Genomic DNA, 21,152 nt, shown 5'->3' on the forward strand with positions numbered 1-21,152 from the left:
TATTTCTAATAGCATGCTTGCTAGGTATGACATCTTAGATGTCTTAGTATGTTAACGTGGGCATGTAGGTAATACGCAAAATGTGTTTCTTGGCTGTATGATGTGTGGCCGACCTGTCTTGGGTTCCAGATATGATCTAGTTCATGCTCACAAGAGGAAAGAGTGCAGGGAAGAGGAAAAAACATGGTTTGGAACTTCTATTTGTTTGTTTTAATTAGAAATGGAGTCTATCTCCAGAGACTTAGTACAGGCTAGAAACATAAGAACATCCAAAACTCTTCAAATGAAATAAAAAAAGAAGTCAGACTACTTCTGTTTAATATATGCTTTGGCATGAAGAGTGGAATTTACAGAGAAATGGTATTCATAGAAGAAGGTGGTTCAGTTGATATGTAGCATGGAAGCATAAAAGGGTGCTAGAAGGTAAATTGCCTTTACATTTCCGTAGAACTGCCAGGCTAAGGAAAAATACTTGAGTTTCCTTTTCTGCTTGTCTGTTGTAGCTAGATACTTATGGCTTCATCTTAAGTTGTTATGATACTGTTATATTATTATTAAAACCCATGAAGATCTTGGAAATATCAGGTCAGCAGAAGTTAAGAAGAAACAAAAGTTTAAAAGAGAGAAATACATTTTTGTGCTTCTTAATGTATTCATCTTTCTGTGTTTTAAAATGATTGAAGTACCAAATCAAATGTATGACCTAGCTATAGTAACCAGGTAATACTTCTGTTGTGAAGCTCGTGTCTCTTATTTGTATATGTATTGCACCTAAAATTTAGATTGGAATATATTGGAAGTGGTGACGTATCTATGTCTTAATGTGTCTTGGTTGCTGTGAAGTAACATTCTCCAAAAGTCAGAAACTGTAAATAGGGCCTATTATAAACAGATAAGGCATGCTTTGCTAAATGTGTCTTGATTAACTCAAGAGAGTTGTATCCTTGTTAATCAGTTTGAGTTTGGAAGAAAACAGTCCACCATATGTATAGACATAAGTTTTCATCTTAATCATTAAATCCATAGCTTCTGTTGCTTACAAAAAAAAAAAAAAAAAAGTCTGTCTTAGGAGAGATGACTGTTCCCATTTTTCCCATGTACATTTTCTTGGCAGAAGCATTGGCTTAAACATTTTCTGCCTTGCCATCATGGTGACACACGTTTGTGGAGATGTGTGAATCAGGGCAGGGAATCAATGCAGACAAAATTGCTTTGCCTTTTTTCAGTGTCCGGCCCCAGTGCTTCTCACTGGGTTACCCTCTGGCAGGATCAGTCCATTCGTCTGGTTCACAACATGATCCTACAGCTGCAGGGGCACAGCTTAGAGGCTGGGAAGAAGAGGCATGGGGTAGGATCAGCTTCAGTTAGAATTGCTGCTGAACATGAAACTCTACCCTGAGTTGTTCCTTTAGCTCATTGTATAATCCTGCGGAGGGCAACTTATGGGCAGTTTTCATGGCAAAGTAGTAATTAGTCAACATGCTGGGTGTTGAGCCATGTCTGACTGTGCTGTAGTAAAACTACAGTTTTGTCCTTACTAAGATTTTTATGGCAATGAAGGCGCTTTTACAGTAAAAGAACGAAATCTCGCATCTTTCATGTGAGAGAAAGTGCAGCTCCGTGTTTAAAACTCTGGGGAAGAACAAGGCCAGCTAATATGACTTCATACCTGCTAGCTTGCATCTTGGGTCACATGAACAGTAGGGAAAAGTACTGAGAGCAATTTATTAATATTATTTTAACCAGCTATTATTAAATTGCAACTTGTCTTGTTTGTGCTAACATACTTAAACTTGTCAGGTGACCCATTACCTGGTATGTTAAAACATGCATTTTTTTTTTTTACAGAGTGTAACATGTTTGAAAATATCTACAGGTTTAAGGTAGAGCAGCACAAACAGCTTTGTGAATTTATGGTGTGTAAGTTATGCTGTGGAGGACAGGAGGGGTATCATCTCAGAAGGAACCCCACCAGTGTTATAGTGGAAGCTTATATAAATAGGCAGTTGTGGGATGGCTGACACCAAGTAAACTTGGTGCTCTAGCCTTGCTTAATGTGCTAAGTATAAACACAGAAACTCATTTAATACAATTTGGAAAATACACAGCTTCTGTCTGCTTTTGGGTATCTTCTTTGGCTTAAGAGGAGCTTATTTAGTTAATTTCAGAATGACTGGCTAGAAAAATGGTTTAAACTATAAGTTGATGTGTGTCCAAGAGGAGTCTGTCCTGGTGAAACCCGAAGGGCTGTGAGTGCTAAAGGGAAGAGGCAAATTGATTAATGTCTTGGTAGTGGTTTAGCAATTCACCACTTGTTGGTTGGACCAAAATAAAATATTGACATTTACCATCTTTAGACCATATTTAACCTTCTCATCGCAGCAGACTAAGTGTGCTAGTTCTTGTGGTTACCAGAGATGTGCTGATAAGCCGGAGCTTGATAGCTCCTTGTAGCTAAATGTATTTATGTGTCTGTGCCTGTACTAACATGGCACAATGGCTCTTATACAATAGTTACTTGTTTCAGAATAAACACGTGGAGATTTTTTCATGTGAGTGCTTTCTTTTTAAAATTTTATCTTAATCTCTGGAGAATTGGTTTGATAAAAACTTCCCTGTAGGCTGGGCACCTAGAGTGTGTTTCAGTTGAAAACGTAACGCTCGGCAGCGTTGGTCCACTCCCTCTACCTGGGTAGGTCATGCTGTGCAAATCAGTGTGGGGTTTGTTTTCTTCAGCCTTAGAGGTAGAAGGGCCTTTCGGAGTTCCTGAGAGTATTTATTGAGAATTTATCTGACCAGTAATGATACAGCAATACTGAACTTCTTTGCTTTTGCACAACAGAAGGTCCTCGAGGATAGGTATGTCCAGTTGCAGCTTGGTGGAATAGCAGAGAATTTGATTAAAAAAAATTTCAGATGAGTGAGAAAATAGACGTAATGCACGGTCTTATTTTTGTTTGGCGGGTAAGTCAGATTACTGTTGTCAATGTGTCAACCTGTGTTTTACAGATGCCTGTTATTTAAACAAATGTTAAGAAAACTTACAAAGGATTGACAGAAGCAAAGCATTACACAATAGCTGTTTTGGGGTTTTTGCGTTAAGGGAAGTTGAATAAAGGTAGTTGCATTACTACCTAAATTGGCAGACGGATTGGTTTGCACGTATCTATCAATACAAGTGAAACGATAGTTGCGTAATGTTTTCCTGATTTGTTTTTCTCCCTGTAGAAGAAAAAGAAAATTGGCAGGGACCATTCGAAGGATTAGGAAAGAGCAGTTTATAGATGAACATTTATCAAGCTTGCTTTCTTAGCTTGTCCATTCCGGCTTGCTTTTGGAGAAGGGTAGAGCAGCCTGAAAAGGGGTGGTGGTGGGAAGCGAATTCCCGAAGTCACACCTTCATCGTGAAGGCTGAAATTTTTGTTTTGTTTTTTTTTTTTTAGTCTGCTTTTCTCCCAGCGTAGCCCCGCACAGCCGAGGAGGGCTCTTCCAGGGAAGCGCCCGGCACCGATGGCAACGTTTTGCAACTTTTCAGCCGCTCCGCTTTGTTGAACGGGAAAGTGGCGGCCTTGGGGGCAGGGAGCCGGGGAAGGAGCCGGGCCCGGGGAAGGAAGGAGCCGGGCGAGAGCTGCCGCCGCCGCCTGCCGCGGAGGGTGCTCGGGGTTGGGGGGGGATAAAAAAACCCAAGGCCTTGCGGGCTCACTGAGCGGGCGCAGCCGGGGCCGGCGGCGGGGCCGACCCGCCGCGACTCGCCGGGCCGCGCCCCCCGGGCCCCCCCCGCCGGCAGCGCCGCAGCGGCCGGGCCGCGCCGGGCCGCGGGGTGGGGGCGCGGGCGCGGGCAGCCGCGGGCGGGGGCGCTGCGCCGCCGGCCGCCGCCGCTCTGCCTCGCTGGCGCGGCGGCCCCGGTTCCTGCCGCAGGACTCCGGTCCGCACATTGCCGGCGCCCGCCTGCGTCGGATCTACTTTCTCTCGCTCGGCTTTTTTTTTTTTTTTTCCTTTTTTTTTTTTTTCCTCTCCTATTTCCCCCTCCCCCCCCCCCCCGCCGCCTCTTTCCCCTCCCCTCCCCTCCCCCTCCGCCCTCCTCCTCCGCCGGCGGCTGCAGCCTGGTTCGGGGAGGATCCCGGAGCCGAAGTTCCGAGGCGATCGGGGCTGTGGCGGATCGCTCCCCGGCGGCGCCGCCATGGGGGCCCTGTAGAGCCGCCCGGCCGCGCCGAGGCCCCGGGGCAGTGGCCTGGGAAGCGCTCCTGCCGAGCGGCGGCTCTGGGAGGGTAACATGGCTGATCGCGGGGTGTGCTGAGCACTCGGTGTCTCCGCACGGCGCTGGGCTCGGGCCGTAACATGTAAATAACTTCTCTTTCCTCCGGATCGCACGGGCGGGCACCGATGCCAGCCCCTCCATTTTCCAGAGGGGATTTGTGAGAGGTTCCGCGGGGCCGGGCTATGTCGCGCAAAACCAATTCGCCGGGGGTGAGTACGCCTTGTCGTTCAACTTCTTTGTATCAAAAGGGCAAACTGTGACAGCGGGCACGGGGGGCCGTGGCCGGCGGTCTGCGGGGCGCTGGCCCGGCGCTGGGGGGGGGGCGCGGGGGGGAACCTGCCCCCCGCACCGCGCCGCCAAACTTGGCGGGGGGACCCGGGCGGCGCTGCCGCTCCGGAGAAAGGGGGTTTTAGGGCGTTTGGGAAAAAAAAAAAAAAAAAAAACACAAAAAACAAACAAACAAACAAAAAACAAACAAACAAAAAAAAAAAAAAAAACAAAAAAACCAAAACAAGAACAACAAAAACGTCCCCGAATTCAGACGTGGATCTGTAGGTTCAAATTACTCACTAGATAATCCTCGACCGTTTTAAAGAGAAAGAAGAAAAAAAGAAAAAAGAGGGTGGGGGAGTGGGAGAAACAACAAACACAAAAAGCTCCGCTCGGGGCTGACCCGGGTTCTGCAGCCAGTCCTCTGGTCATTTCTTCTCTCCGTGCACGCCTATACACACACACGTGTGCCTGCACGGGCACCCACACATATTCTTCTAAAATTATGACTTTATATGGGTAGCTATAGGGCAAGTATTTTTTTCCTTTATTTATTTTTTTTTCTTTCGTTTTCTGGTGTGAATTCCGGAGTGATGGAAATGAGATAGGATTAATTTTTCTTAAATATTTTGAAGTACTCGGTACACACAATTTTTAAAGAGTGCCATTTTAATTTTGCATGATTTCAAAGCATACCTGTATAGTGTTAATTTTAGATGATCCTCCCAGCCTCCTTTATCTGTAGTTCTAAATTAAAAGCAAGAAAAAAAACACTTTAAAAAATATACTGTATTCCTAACGCGTAATGGATGTTCAGACCATCATATATGATGATTTTTATATGAGCAGTGAGCAAATAGGTCATAAGTCAAAGTAAGTGTTATGTAACTGGCTGGTTTCTGCAAACTTGATACGAACTGTAAAAGAAAAGTCTATATATATATATATATTTTTTTTTTATTTGGACAAAATGAGGGGCTGGCAATCCTTTTTTTTTTTTCAGTGGGATTACTTTGTAGCAGGTTGATTTAAAAAAAAGGAACGAAACCAAACCAAACAACAAAACAACCTATGCTTTAAAAATATAAGTCAGTTAATCTATATGGTTTGTTGTATTTTTTTGAAAAACTGTTTCGGTCATGTACCTTGTTCTTGATACTAAATACTAGATATTCAGCAGTGAATCATTAGTTATTACTGTAACCAGACTCATTACATAATTGAAAAATGTTTCTGAGTTAGTTTAGTTTTATTATTTAACTTCACTGTTTTCTAGAATAGCATTATTTGGCATAGTTTGAGTTCTTGAAAGAACTGAAGGTCAGTATGAAAATACTTTGTTCTTTTTTTGCGTCTGAAGAAATGAAGCGGTAGTGGATTAATACTCCTATTGCAAAACTGAAACAAATAGGCAGACATTTAAAGATTCTCTGTGACAATATAAAATACTGTGTATTGAAGTAAACACAGTTACTAAGCTGGAGCTTCCATGTAGGGGTCTTTGTGCTTTTTGTACATCATGGTGATATTAGTATGTTGTGTTTGATGTCCCTGCACAATAAAATACACTTGCTACAGAAAAAAACCCTGCTGCTCCCAGACTGTTTAGTGCAAATATTTTAACCATCTACTTGTAAGACAGAGGCAGGAGACAAGATACACTTTTCTCAGTGCTAATGTGATCCGCTGCGTCTATTCTAGCCATTCATTAATTTCATGAATGACTACTGTGTATTTATTTTTAAAGTATTTGGTGTATGCTTCATTTACTACTGTTTTGTAAATGTCCTTCCTTTGATGATATACTTGGAGTTTGAATATCTGTAGTTTTTAATTGCTTGCCTCACTTGCAGATTGTCTTTGTAAACTGTTTTATGACTCTACTCTTCTTATGTTGTATCTGTTCTGTGCAAAGTAATATGTAATATTCTATTGGCATTAAATCTAGATGCTTTTAGGGCAAAATTTTTTTTTTTTTTTTTTTTAGGAATTGTTACTGAATTTTCGTATAATTATTTTGGCAGGCTGTGTACTCAGTTGACTTTTTTTTTTTGTTTTTTCCCCTCCCCCCTTTTTTTTTATGTATTATTCTTTCCCAAACAGAAACTCTTGCAGAGTTTTGGGAAAATGTTCTTTGAGAGGTTTTTTTTTGGGGGAGAGGGAAGGCAGGGGTGACATTATTGTAATTTACATAATATGCCAGTAGAAAGTAGTTGCATCATGTATGCTTTCTTAGTGTGACTGTTCATTAGACTTGCCTGAAAATTATCTCTTAAAGATAAATGGCTGAGCAAAAATGAAAAGCAGCCATGTATTGATTACTACTTTTGTTTCAGGCTGAAAGGGCCATTCAGCATGTGCTTTACAGGATATTTCCAGCCTGAAATTTAGTCAGCTATTTAAAAATAATGGTAAAACTATTCTTTTATCATCACTGTTCTCAAATGGTACGTCTTTGCAGCTCTGTTTTCCTCTTCTTAAAGTGTGAACAGAAAGCTCCTCTTATAAAATCGTATATACTTTGTATACCATTCAGTATGAAATAGGCAGCTCAAGAAGAAGGGAAACTGGCTCTGGCACACTTGAAATGAGCTGAAAGATACTTTTTTTTTTTGGTTTATTTGGGCCATTCTGATTTTAGTAATTGCTAAGGCTTCTGGAAACTCTAGGAGATAGCGTGTTTTCAGAAAGAAGTATTAAAAACCAGTTTGACAGTGGGCCTTTAGCTAGTCTTTTATAATTCTGTCTTTCCTCTGTGAAATCCTTTTGGCATGTTGTGGTTCTCTGGCAGTATCCCAGCATGTGATATCACAGATATCAGATGTCTTCTTGCGATTCGTGGCATTTGCTGCGCCGCAGCGGTGCTCTCTGGGACAGCTTAGGTGAACCAGGAAATGTCACAGAAATTTGGTAGGGAAAGCGGTGTGACAGAGAAACAGTCACTATGTCTTGGGAGTAGGTGAGCACCTTCTGTTTAAGAGCGTTCAGGTCTTTGTGTTTGGTGATCTGATCTGGAATGCGTTCAGCAAACAGATGTGTCTTTGAGTGGTCTTTACAGATTTCTTTTTCCTAACATCTTAGATATAGATGCATATCAAAATGAGTGGCAAAACATCACAGTTAAGCTTTTTCCTTTGGAAATTTAAAAAATGGATCATAATTATATGTGGCCTTGTTAGGATTTATTTTAATCTCCAAGTTGAGGTCCAATGCCAGGCATAAGTATAGATGATACTGCACATATGGAGGATATTTGACTCCTCCATAAGATCTGTTGAAAGTTAGTCATAGCGCATTGCATTTCTGTCTGTCTCTTCAGTGAGTCTCCCTCTTGTCTGTATTCACTGTTGAAATGTTACACAGTAAGTGTGGTTTGTGCTGATGGTGCTTTTGTAATATAGTTAGAAAATAAAAGATTTCATGTTGGCTACTTTGACCCATGTTTTCATCTTGGTTACCAAACCCAGAAAGATAAATACTTGGGTAACATTACTTAATTAGACACTCATAGAAGATGAAGGCACAGAAGAGTCTGCCCGTGTATTTATTTGTTTAGTCAGGACTTGCAGTTCTTGGGTATAATTCTGTTTCAGGGATGAATTCTTTGTTTCAAATGTAACTCAGTGTGTTTCTTCTAACCACAAACACTTCCATGTTGTTGTTACTACAGATCTCCCTTTCTCATCTTTTTTCCTCCCCTTTCTTCCCCGCCCCCCCCTTTTTTTTTTTTTTTCTCTTTATTATCATTATTTTTATTTTTTTTTGCTCCAGTGCTGTAAAAAGAGAATGTAGATTGCTTTTGTAAGACTGTTTAGGAAGAAATGCATGTGAGAGCAGGCTGTTACTGTCTGGTTTATAGTTAGGCTTCTGCCCCAACCAGTTTATAATCTTAGTTATACTCTTGCCCGCTGTTACTGTCCACCATCAGATGCCGTAGAGGAAAAAAGTGACACTCTGAAGTGGGCAGTTAGGGAGTAATCATTCCATGGGTGACCTGTTTGAGGTGGGATTAGACGAGGAGGAAGGAGAGCTGCATTTTTTCCAGAATTCGGAAAACCTCAAGCGGAATTCTTATTTATGCTGATAGTTCTGCAGAAATCTACATTATTTGAATCAATGTACTTGTGAGGATATTAGGATTGATGGAATTTGAAGTCTTCCAAGCATGAGGAACAGGGTGAAAGGATAGGATGTAATTGGCAGAACAAAGAGAATGGGGTGGGGGTCAGGATGTGATGGATGGGACTGTACAAGGATGGCACATCTGGAGCAGTGGGAAGGAGGATTAAGGTGGGAGCTTTGTTTTAGTCACCTTGCACTTCTGCTTGACTTGGCTGATTCTGGCAATACAGTTCTGTAGCACCATTGACGAGTTTTAACAAGCAGTAAGATACTAATGGTGGTCAAGGAGAGTGATGAGGAAATGCATCTATAATATTTTCTAATCTTTTTCAAAGGTCACTTGGACTGGGCCAAATAATAGCAGGTATGCTGAATGTTGTCACTCTCATGTCAGCCTTGCCTTGCCTTGTGTACAAAAGATTTAGTCACAGTCGTGGCACAAGTCATTCATTATGTGTTCAGAACTATCATAAAATGGAGGTCAGGATTGAACAGTTAAGTTCTCTTCTAACGGTTGACAGACTTTTCTTGTTTGAAAAATGTCACCTTGGCTTTATGATATTTTAGTAGAAGGCTGTTTGCCCATAGGAATGGGCACAAAAGCAAGGTAGAGGGATTTTGGAAGAACCGTGGGTTTGCGGTGATCAGAAAAGGGAATCCAGAGTTACAGAAATGTGATCTTGAAGGCAGGTGGAAGATCGAGGATGAGAAACATAGACTTCAGTCTTTTTCTTTCACCTTAATCCATTTTGGTGCAGTATCTTGTCTGTGAGCCATCTTTCTTTTCACGTGCTTTTAACTGTCTTTTCCTTTCCGTTTGTCCCTTGTCATCGTCTGTTTTTGCCTTGTTAAAGGAAGCAGAGATTTTTAATTAAAGAGAAATAAACAGTTTAAACGACAATATAAAGACAGTGTTACACAGCTCCAGAAGTAGCAACTATTACAATTTGCAGTCTAGTTCTTGGAGGAAGAGAAGGATGGTGCAGAAGCCTGGAAGGTTGCTGAGGTGGTTTGTGTGGATCAGGTTACAGTCTTGCATGAACAAATTCTTGAAACTGGTCTGCGGAGGGGAGTCTGGCATGTATATTTTGTTTAGCTTATGTATTAGTCTACAAAATGTAAAATAATCAAATTTATCTCCTTCCCTGCCCCCCAATATATTTGTCTTAGGGTAGTAAGATCCACCTAGTATGATGTAGAATGTTTAACTAGGAGGAGTTAGTAAGTTAATGATTTTCTCTCTTTCATTTTTCAGAAGCACATGTAGCTTTTGAATCTTGGTTCATTTACTCAGATGGTTTTGTCACTTTTCCATAGAAAGTTTTGGAATCCTAGAGCTGAATTGGTGAACAGCTACTATTTTAGGCAGTTCTATTGCCTCCCTTGGGGATGTTTTGAAATGGGTTGACTTCTGTTTAGTATGTTACCAGAAAGTCAGAGTTTCTGAGCTGTGGTATATAGCCAGGAATTGCTGTTGCCAGTTGTGACGTCTGCTGCCATTGCCCCTGTTGATGAAGATTGTTTGTTACTGTTTGGTGAGAGCTGAGCAAAATTAAGGTTAGGGGGAGGTAGTTCTCCTGATCATCGATAGACCTACATACAGTTCATATGTAAACAATTCTATATTATATTTATATATTTAGTTATTTATTTGTGGCTGCCTAATCTTCAAAGTCCACTGCTGACAGCTTTACCAGTACTACAGAGAAGTTTTCATTATTGGTGCCTCTGGACCCTCAAATAAAGAACTGTCAGTGAATAAGTACTGTATGGATTCATTTAATTATTAATCAGGATGATAGAGTATTCTCGAAGGTACACAATTCTGTTTCAAAGACAACTGAAGTCAATAGAAAGTTTTCCATTGAAATAAAATAGTCATGAGAGTAAACACTCATTAGTATAAGTAAGAATTTGATAGTCCAGTCTGTTCTGTATCTACTATTTTGAATAGTGCTAACTGATTACTGGTCTGCATTATCAAAAAGTGCAGGGAACAGGATGATTTAGAAAAAATAAACCAGGCTTTGCAGGGTAGTTTTTTATTCTTCAAATTTCAGGAGAAAGTGAGGCTAGTTTTCTATCAACTTTCTGTCAGTGCAAAGCTGAAATCATAACATTTATAAATTGCATAAACTTGTTCTTGATTTTCGTATCATTCTTTTTCTGGCCAGTTAGTCATGTTTTACTACTTCTGCTTCCAGATACTGACAAGAATCACAGTGCTGTTGTGTGTAGAGAAAAAAAATGAAGGGCACTTCTGGGTTTCTCAGTGAGAACTGGGTTTGACTGTGTTCTTCCTGACCTAGGTGTGTATTTCATGCCTCTGAGCCCCAGCCTACTATCTCATACACAGTTTCAACAAACACACAGCAGCATCATAAGCTCTGATATTATATGTTAAATTTTATCAGGGTGTTGTAGGGCTGAATAATTTTGCACGCAGGATTCCACATCCTATCCTTGCACTTTTCTCCATCTCCTGTGCCAGAATTTTCATGCCAGGAAGCAGATAAAGAAGAACTACTTAGTTAGCTCTCCCAGTAAGTAACGTGTATTTCTAGGAGACCATTTCTGGGGAAGGCTGTCTTGAAGTTCTCCTTTGTAATAGAAAAGCCAATGATGGTTGTGATCTCTTCAGCAGGTTGTAAGGGTAATTTTTTTCCCCACTGTTCTGTAGTATCCTCTGAATATGAAATTATTTGTGAGGAATTTGAAAGATGTGCCATAGGGCTATAGTTAGGGGCAGAAAAACAGTGGTGATGGTGGTGTTATGTCTATTAAGGCTGTGATAGAAGCAAGGATGGAGGGGAGTGATTGCATCTTATGTAAAACTGTTGTAACTGGGAAAAACGGGTGAGCTTTTAGGCACACATAGGAAAAACACGCTGTTTTTTTCACAAGCTGTCCAGCTGCCCCATAAACACTTAATGTCAGTACAGAAAGCACCTTCTACATCTGGAGTCCAAAGTGAATTTACAGAATCTTTTAAGTGGTTGCAACCTATACTGAAAGAAGATGTATCTTGAAAGAATCTCTCCTGGAATCTCTTTTCCAGTCCATCCACCAGCATGCTAAGCCTGCTAAACTCATCAGAAGCAACCTGTCTGAAGAGCGTCCTATACCTAGATTGTACCTGAGCAGCAAAAGTGAAATTTGCTGACAGAGCTCCATGGCCACCCCAGCACATGTGCTCCAAGACAGAATCACCCGGATCATTGGATTCTATGTAATACACTTTGTCTTTTACCAGATTTCCTCATGAACGTTCACCACGTCCTCATGGAAAGTGGATGGATGGAATTCAGCACCTTTTTAGGTGTGAGGATGAGCTTGCCCATAGTCAACGAACACCAACTGTTTCTCTTAAAACTCCATCCTTAACTCTTTGGTCCTGGCATTCAGAGATGTGTGCCAAATTTCATCAAAAAGATGAGCCTCGGTACAGAAAATCAGGATTTGTGGGATGGTTGAAGTCATGAGCCTGACAAATTGACAAATGATAGAATACAATCATACTCTAATATCTTCCCTGAACCCCTGCCCTAAAGCTCATTGTCTTTTACAGATAATTCTTTTATTCCTTCTCTCTTCCCCAGGAGACAGCCATCTTATAAGCTTTCCCTCAGCCCTCTCTACAAGAAAGGTCTACCTGTCTACAGCTTTAGCTTTGCAGTTGAAAGTTTGCAGTTAAATTAGGGAATCTGCATAGTATTCACGTAAGAGCTTTTGTGTCTAGATGCTTGTTTGTTACTTAACTATATTACTTGATCCAGGGCAGTGGGCAAAGTTAACTCCCACGAATTTCTTTCAGTAGTTTAACTGACTACAAGAAGAAAGAAGTAATAAATTCCCTACAAAAAGCAAGGCTAGAATGCTGGTATACTAGGATTGGATATTATTTCAAATCAGAAAATAGCAGCAAAATGTCACCTGACTTTCTTCAGTGACATGACACATGATGCTTAGGTTATTTTTGAGGCTGTGCAAGGAATTTGGTGATGTAGGATAATCCATTGAGCTGCCAGAAGAGCTTAGTGTTGCTTAAATACAAGAAAAGTAGGTGTTTTTTGACTGTGAAAGCATCTTGTTGAACTGCATGATTGTATGACATGAAGCTTGCTGTTCTTGAGGTTATTTTTTTACTGTGGTAGATGATAATTACTGCCTAAGGGATAAGGCATATATAGCTCTTGGTAAAATATTTTCAATACAATATGGAAAAAGATCCTAATGAGCCATCTACTGAATGAGAAGGTATATAGGATGCCCAAATGTTTTTTTTGCTCTCCCCTCCTGCTGCAGAACTGAGTCTCTAGAAGACTGCACTGGAGTCTCTGGACCTCAGAAATCAGGAACAAGTCTTTTAGAGGAATGAAACTTTTGTAAACCACTAAAGGCTACATAGTTGCTTGTTCAGTATTCACAGTTCAGGGTGTTGAATGCAAGGCTGGAAATGAATGTTAGTGTTTTTAAAGATGGGTCTTTAGGTGTGACAGTAATTTGGGCAACATGATGAGCTTTGTTTTCCTAGCACTTGGTCCGGAGTCTGTAAGTTAATATGGAGAAATTATCTATTTCACAACAGCAGCTACACTGGGTCAGAACAGAGATCTGGATGTCCCATCATCATGTTTCCCACTGTGGTTAATAGCAGATGCCTAGGAAGGAAAATAAGAAAAGAGTAATTTTGTTATGATACTTCCCTGAACCACTAATTGTAGAAGGTTGGGAAAGAACTGTGGGATTTCCGGAGTCAAGATCAGTGTATCTGTGTTAGATCTGTTGAGCATTAGGCATCTCCTGAATGTGTCCAGCCTCTCCTCTATCACACAAACTTTCAACATGCTATGCATGGAGTACCACAGTTTAGCTGCAATTTGTGAGAAGATCAGCTGCCTGTTACTTGGGATTTTCTTGAACCTCCTACCTACTGGCATCAGTGCCATGTAGTATGTGTTGGAAGAGACAATAAATGCTAGTTCTGTGATCACCTGTTCAATGTGAATTGTGATTGTAATTATCAACATGCATGAAAATGTATGTGTGGGGAAAAACAGACTGTATATTTTTTCAAAAAGGTGCACAAATACCAAAAACCTAGTTGAGAGCACCAGGTTGCATCGGTGAAATTTTATTTACACACACACACAATTTTTTCAGTTTAACAAGACTGCTTTTTGAAGGCACTAAGAGACAAATAGACTGCAAAAGCCAGGATGTCTGGACTGTTAGCAAGTTTTCTTGTCATTTTTAGGGCAGTACATTTTTTTCACTTTTTGCAGCCTTAAGGAATTGTGGGATCTTGTTTTCTGATGTTAAATATCTATATTACATAGCTTAGGTTTTGATTAATTATATTACTTAAATAAAATTTGTATCTGGATGATGAACCTCTCTTATATATACCATAAATTGACTTAATTATTCTGCATATTGTGTTTCCTGATAGAACTGGTTATCGGTGAGTTAAGGTTTCACACTTGATCATGCCAACGTCTGTGGATCTGCAGATTTTTAAACCCCCCAGTGTATTAATACTGTTATCAACCAAGGCTGCTGCAGTTTTATTTATTTCATTTTCCTTCCTCAAGGGTATAGTAGTGGCAAGTTTGAGTATTAGTCACCAAATGCCAAGGTGGCTGTATGGTAACTGCAGCAGTATTTCAGTATCTAATGGACCAGGTCATGCACAAACCCTCATTAAAATATGATTAAAGTATCCTCTTTTGTTTGTTAGGTGGAGCAAAGCCCACGCTTTGTGCTGGACTCTCCATTATGTTTGTGCTGTGTGTTTTGAAATGTCTTGTTTGTGAGGCTGATTGTTCACCACCCAAACCCCAGCCTCATTCAAACCTCTGCTGAAGATGTGCTGCATTCAGCTGGCTTTCCATTATTCATCTCTCCTCATAGATTGACTGATGATTAATGCAAGTAAATGAAAATGGTGTCTGCTTCCATTTAAAATGTACTCTTCTGAAGACAAATACTGAAATAAAAAGCTCCTGTTGTTAGCTGGGGGTGTATCTTGTTTTCCTGTACCTCTGCTTTTTAACTACTGAAGACTGTTCTCTTTTTTTTTGGTATTTAATTAGTAATCTAATCTTATGGTTAGAGAACCAGCGTAAATTATGTTGGTAATTTGCCATGACCACCTATGGTAGTATATAAGTAATGAAAGAGTAACAAAAACTTATGACTAAATTTAAAAAAATCAAGAGGATTTAGTTATGCTTCTAAGACAAGCCTTCTTATTTTGTCTGGAAGTAGAAAAAAATGGTCTGTTCTTTAGTTTGTTTTTTTTTTTTTTTTTTTTTTTTGTGAAACAAATAAATAAGTATGCTTCAAGCTCAAAGACTCCTAGCATGAATCCACAAATCTAATTTGTATTGTTGATCAGGTAGCCTTGACAGTACCTATGGAAACCATAAACTTACTGGAAACATGGTATAGTTGATTGAGTCCTATGATCAGTGTAAATGGAGAGAGGGACAGCTGATTTCCCGTGGTTGTTGGTATTTTGAGCAAATGAAGAGTATTACTTCCAAATCAACATGTTGCAGAAGAAGAAGGGATAGAAAATGCTATATAAGTTCTTAGATCTGGCTTTTCTTTTGACACTCTGTGAAATTAGATGATTTGGCACTTGTAACTACTGTGGGTAAGAGGCGTTTATAAGAAATAAAATAAAATGTATATGTGGCAGTGGTGGGGGAGGCATCTGTTCTGAAAACATCTGAGATGCTGGAAAGAGTGTCCCCAGTGGGAAAGAGAAATTGCATAGCTGGCACTGAGGCTTGCTTTTTATGCATATGTGGCCAAATTTAGAAAAGGATCAACACTAGGAACTGAATTATTAGAGAATTCAGTGGCTGGAGGGATTGAACATAAATGAAATTATTTGTATCTTCCTTGTTGGTTTGAATTTGGCCAGACAATACTGTGGGAGGGTTGCTAACTCCAGACTAGCTGCCTGTGGAAAGTGAATCTCGAGATGAGTTTCAGAAGGTGAATGTTTGATTTAAAGCTCCACAGCTGCTGTTACTTGGGTTTTAGGTGGCTGCCTTCTGCCTGCAGGTGGAAGATGAACAGGCACGAAGGAAAACGACCCCCTCGATTTGTAAGCCTGGTCTGGAAAGACCCGATCCAACACTTGATGGGCAAAGTGCAGGATGCTTGTATGGCATGTCGCGCTGTGGGAAGCTTCTGGTTTCTAGTACAACTTGCAAACATTCATGTGTATAAATAAGGCAAACAACATCCAATTAAAAAAACCCAAACAAACAAACAAAAAAAAACAACAAAAAAACCAAAACCAAACCAAACCAAAACAAAAAAAAACCAAACCAAAAGAAAAAAAAAAACACCAGAAACAGAAAACAACAATACCACCACATTTCGAAGAAGTTATCTATAAAAAAGAAAGCTGCCTTACTGGCAAATACTTGTCAGTGTAGTAATACAGTTCATTACAATTATTTGCACTTATATGGCAGTTTTTAGTTTATTGTAGTTTTGTTGCAGTACAACAGATTATTTAACTAAATAAATTCTTTGGGGGGGGATTAAAACGGTGCTTCTAAGGAGACAGCTACACAGAATGAATGCTTTAGAAGTTTTTAGGAACAGTTAAATTTCCCTCCCCCCCTTTTTATTTTTATTATTTTTTTTTTTATTTTGGGGTAATAAGTGATTCTTTTTGTTACACTCATCAAGACTCATTTTGAAAGACTGATTTTTGTTGTTTTGGCAAAATAGTTGGTCAGTACAACTGGCAAGGAACTGATGTGGAGAAACAAAGAATTTCTGTCTAGCTAAAAACTGTATTCGAGGCCATCTTGGAGCACTTTGTGAACTAGAGTAGAAACTCTCTGTGTAAGAAAGGCCATTCAAGTTAAGTTGCACGTTTCCCTCCCCAAAATTAGCATACCAGAATACTTTATTGCAGAGTGTTTAGAATACTTTGTACAAGAAATAGCAGTAAGTTGGAGATTGCTGAGGATCTGTGATGATGCCAACTGACTTTTTTTTTTTTTTTTTTTTTTTAAAAATGAAAGCTTTGTATACATAACAGGATGAGTCATCACTGGAGAGTTCTGAAAGTGTTTGGCACCCCCAAGACTCCTTTTGTATATCTCTGCTGCACACACACACACAAAAAAAGTATTTTTGTCATGAAACTGTGCCTTAAGAAGTATTGCAATAACTGGAAGCTTTAGGGGAGGGTTTTCTAATGTGGCTTAAATCTTGACTTTCTATTATTGTTTTAAAAATATTTTGGTATTCTTAGATCTTCCTGAATAATAGGATGAAAATTTCTAAATAGTTTGTTGGCTGTTAATTTTTTTAAGATGTGGCTTCAGATATACTTTTATAAATTTGTTTTTAAAAGTCTGTAGTAGGAGCTTGACTGTTTTCTTTAGCTTTAATGCAAGTATTACAAATCCGGTTGTAGGAGAATACTGTAACTCATTTTGCTTTATTCAAACTGGGTCCCTGTTGTAAACCTGTAGTAGCTGCTTATCTGGGTCTCACTTATTTTAAGTATGATTTCGTTTGATACAGTTGTCGTATAGAACTGGCTGGCCATGACAGTTTCTGTTGTGTCTCTTAAAAAACTAGTATCTTGCAAAGTTGAAGTTTTTTCTTACGTGTGTTAAGAACATCAGTAGTTGCTATCCTCAGAGCAATTGCATGATAAAAAGAAACAGAAACCTTGTGTAGTGTTTAAGTTGGTTCTAAGTAATGTATCAGACCACCATTGTATTTTGTCCATGAATTTTACTAATTGTGCAAAACCTTGTTCATATAGTGTTCAAGTGTGCTCAAGGCAGCAGAGTTACAATTTTGCAGCTGGTGAAATAGGGTAGCAAATTTATTTTTATCTGAGATTTACAGGAATGTATGAAATTTTTCAGTGTTTTTTTCCTCAATTTATTCTTCAGCAGTGTATCTTCTAAGATGTGCTGTAATTAATTTAAAAAAGCAGAGCCTCTGATGGATTCTTTTATGCATTATAGTAGTGATGATACAGATAAATTTATTAGGTATTAAATTTAACAGTTTTAATTTTTATGACTTTTTTTTTTTTAAGTGAATGAACCTGAATATGAAATTTATGGTCAAGGAAACTTGAAAAAAATAACAGAATTCTTCACAAGAAGAATTCATGAAGAAATCTTAAGAATTTCTAGTTTCTCATCCAGAAAAAAAAAAATGCTTTCATAGTGATGTAGAATTGCATAGACTTTTAATCCAAATTCTCTGGATGATACTGATAACAGAAAGCATAAAAGACAGAAGGGCTTTCAGACAGTCCTTAAAAAAGAACATGGGTTAATTATTCAGCACTGCACGTGCAAGTGTGATAGTTTTGAGTCAGTCTCTCGATCTCATGTCTTTTTATTTTACTGTGCACATCCAAGGCTAAGCTTTTAAACAGTTCTTTCATTTGATTTGAAAGTGAAACAACAGAAATTTATTTAGCTAATACAGTTCATATTTGGTTATAGTTTTTATTTAAGCCTAGAATTACCTCAGTGGCATTGCTAAGCAATGCTTTTTAATGGTAGCATGCTTCTTCTGTGGGTTTTTTCTTGAAGTTCTTATGCTGTGTGTTACCAATTTAGTGTTATTCTACAATAAATTAAATGCTGGATCGTGCTAATGTAGGGTGTGTCTGGTGGGCCTGAAACCCTAATTTATTTATTTTTTTTTCCAAGGGAAACTAAACCTCAACTCTTGATTTCATTTCTGGAAGAGGTAAACTCTCAACATACCTGCAAATTGGGCCGTAGAATTGGATGTAAGCAAATAAGATGTTGGGGTGTGTCTGTATCTAGAGAAGGTAAAATTTTTGATGTTATTAATTTTATGTTAGCCTGGCATCCTTTCAGAGCTCTTACTAGGAGGAGCTCTACTTCAAAATACTGTACTTCCCCCAACAAAACATTATTCCCAGCTGTTCAGATGAATAAACTATTCTATGATTCTATTAAAAAAGTTTCCCTTAGGGACACTGAACCAACCTCATTACTTTTACTGTAGGATCCAGATGCAGAGAAGAGAATCACTATTTGTTCCTCTCTCAGATGACTTTATGTGCTTGTTTTGCGGCTTGTAGGCCAGAACGTTGGCACCTGAAATTTCTACATGTCTTAGATTTTCTCCCAAGTCTTGAGAATTAAAGTATCTTAGAATATCCATTCTCTAACATGCTGAATGCTGCAGATCCTGGATTCTGCTGTAGCTTTTTAAAGTTTACAGTAAAAAGGCATTTCTAGTGGAATCTGTCATTGAAACAGAACAAAGATACACGGAGAAGAAGGTGGTGAAGGTTATTGAAGGCTTCCCACCTCGTTGCTTCTGGTGAACTGTTCCCTGGTAATTCACCTACCCATGTTTTGTTAGTAATGGAAACTTTCTAGTTAGCTTTATATTTACAGGGCATTTAAGGCCACGATTCCAGAGATCTGTTGTGCTGGCATCAGTGACTTAGACAGTCGTCTTTTATTGCAGCTGCTCAGCCCTGTTCCTCTGCCAGTGCAACTGCTAGCATGCCTGCCTGGAGAACCTGGCTGCAAACTTGCTTGTGACAGTATAACCTCGATTTGTAAAGGGTACGTGTGGTTTATGTGTTATTTCAGGTGAATATCTGAACTGTTGTCCAAGTCCTGTTAGTTTTGCTTTGACCCATGCTAGCTTTTTGTATAAAGCTATTTTTCGTATTTGTAGATTCTCATAGTAAAATTGTAGTGCTCAGTGAAGCGTTGCTTTTAAAAGGAAGAGGTCTTATCAGTGGCAATTGGTTTAAAAATAGAGTGTATTGAGTTGTTTTAAATTATTTTTTTACACAGTCTTTACCTTTTTTAGCTTTGAGGTCAGTGTTTCTTTTCACTTCCTATGGTATAATTTTAAATTGGTAGACATGCGCTTTTATAAATTTTTTCCTAGTGAACAGGATTTTTGATAAAATTTTAGGTCTTGTGCAATTTTAACCTTTGTAAGTAATTTGGGATTTAAAACAGTTCAGATATATAGAAAAAAATACAAGATTTGGTATAGTATTGACACATTTATCATGTCGGCAATCAAATATCTCCTGTTGTGCCTACATCTGTTTTACTTGCCAGTAAACTAAGCTTTCAACAAGTCAAGGCATGCCATGTCTAGGCTACACACTCATCAAATTTAAATTCTGAAATTAATGAAGTGATTCAGAATTACCTTAGTACTTTTGAAAAGTTGAGGTCGAAGAACCCAGCTTTGGGTTATCTTTGTGAGAATTTTGTGCAAAAAAAATAGATTACTGGAGATAAAAAGAAATATAAAAAAATTAGATTGTTCCAGATAACAGGTGTCTAAAGAATTCATGTTGTGGTGTGCTAGTGCTGAGCCTCTAAAGATGAGAAGATAAATGTTAATAATTCATATATTTTACTTATGGTAGTTGCAGCACAGTTTAAAAAATGATAGGTGCAGGTACTCTGTAAATGTTTTGTGGAAATTTCACTTGAAAAATCAATACAAATTGAGCTGCAATTCCAGTGTGTTTGAAATTGCTTGTATCCAAGAAACAAGGAATGAATCCCATCTAAAAGATTGGAGCTGGGTAGAAATAGTTAACGGCAGACGGTGGGGATTAGTGTTGGGTTCAGCCTTACTGTTGTTAATGAGCTGGAAGAAGGCGGGAGCAGCAAGCTAATGGTATTGACAGACAGTATGGAGGTAAATGGAGTTGTCAACACAATGAGAGAGAAAATGGAGAAGAATACAGGTTAGGAATATACAAAATATAGAAAAAAGGAGAAGGAGGTTCCCCCAACCTCCTCTAACAGATGAAACAACCGCTATTGAGTCAGTCAGGGCTGATGGGTTTTCCAAACATTGCGCTGATGAGAGGGAGAATTTTGCAATAAAATAACGCTAAAAGGGACAGCAGATAAATGGATGCTTTTTACAGATCGTATTTTAATTACCTCAAATATGTTATGAAGATGAATACATTACCATTTATTATGCAGCTAGACTTTGTGTTGATGTGAGTAACAGGCATGTCCACAGGATAGGGCTGCTTTGAGACAACAGTTAATGCTCACACCTAAGTTTAAATAAAATGTGTCACGGGGGGGGGGGGAAACAGTGTTGTTGGTGAAATGTAGTAGTTAAGAACTGAGCTTATTTAAAACCAGCAACTTTCTATTTTTGTATTAAACATGTTTTATCTTGTAGATGGTGGTGTAACAATAACTGTGCCTTTTAGGCAGAGATTTTTTTCTATGTTCTAGTAACTTTGTTTTCAAAGTTAAACTCAGAGAAGAGCGGGCATTTTTATAAAACACCATTTTCTAGAAGTAATCTCTGTAGAATGGATGAAAACTTGTAGTAGTTATTATCATTCTAAATAAATAAATAAAATTATCCACTGTTGAACTGTCCCAAGTGTAACCTCAGCTGCTCTGCACACACAGACATTGAGACTAGACTAGCAGCATTTACCAGC

General features: G+C 39.0%; 1 protein-coding gene across 15 annotated transcripts in view; it reads left to right on the plus strand.

Moving 5' to 3' along the window:
- KMT2C (lysine methyltransferase 2C) overlaps window positions 1–21,152 on the plus strand; it is a 201,933-nt gene that overhangs the window by 15,073 nt on the left and 165,708 nt on the right. The window contains exon 1 of one of the 15 annotated variants that reach the window (XM_042802232.1): window positions 4,086–4,467. The exons of 13 other annotated variants lie outside the window; for them this stretch is intronic. The gene's annotated coding sequence lies outside the window, so the exon portion shown is untranslated. Of the gene's footprint in view, window positions 1–4,085; window positions 4,468–19,172; window positions 19,270–21,152 lie in introns of those variants that run through there. One more of the 15 variants, XM_033009712.2, reaches the window with a different exon arrangement.

The sequence above is a fragment of the Tyto alba genome, unplaced genomic scaffold, assembly GCF_018691265.1.
Source record: "Tyto alba isolate M040663 unplaced genomic scaffold, T.alba_DEE_v4.0 Super-Scaffold_38, whole genome shotgun sequence".
NCBI classification, from domain to species: domain Eukaryota; kingdom Metazoa; phylum Chordata; class Aves; order Strigiformes; family Tytonidae; genus Tyto; species Tyto alba.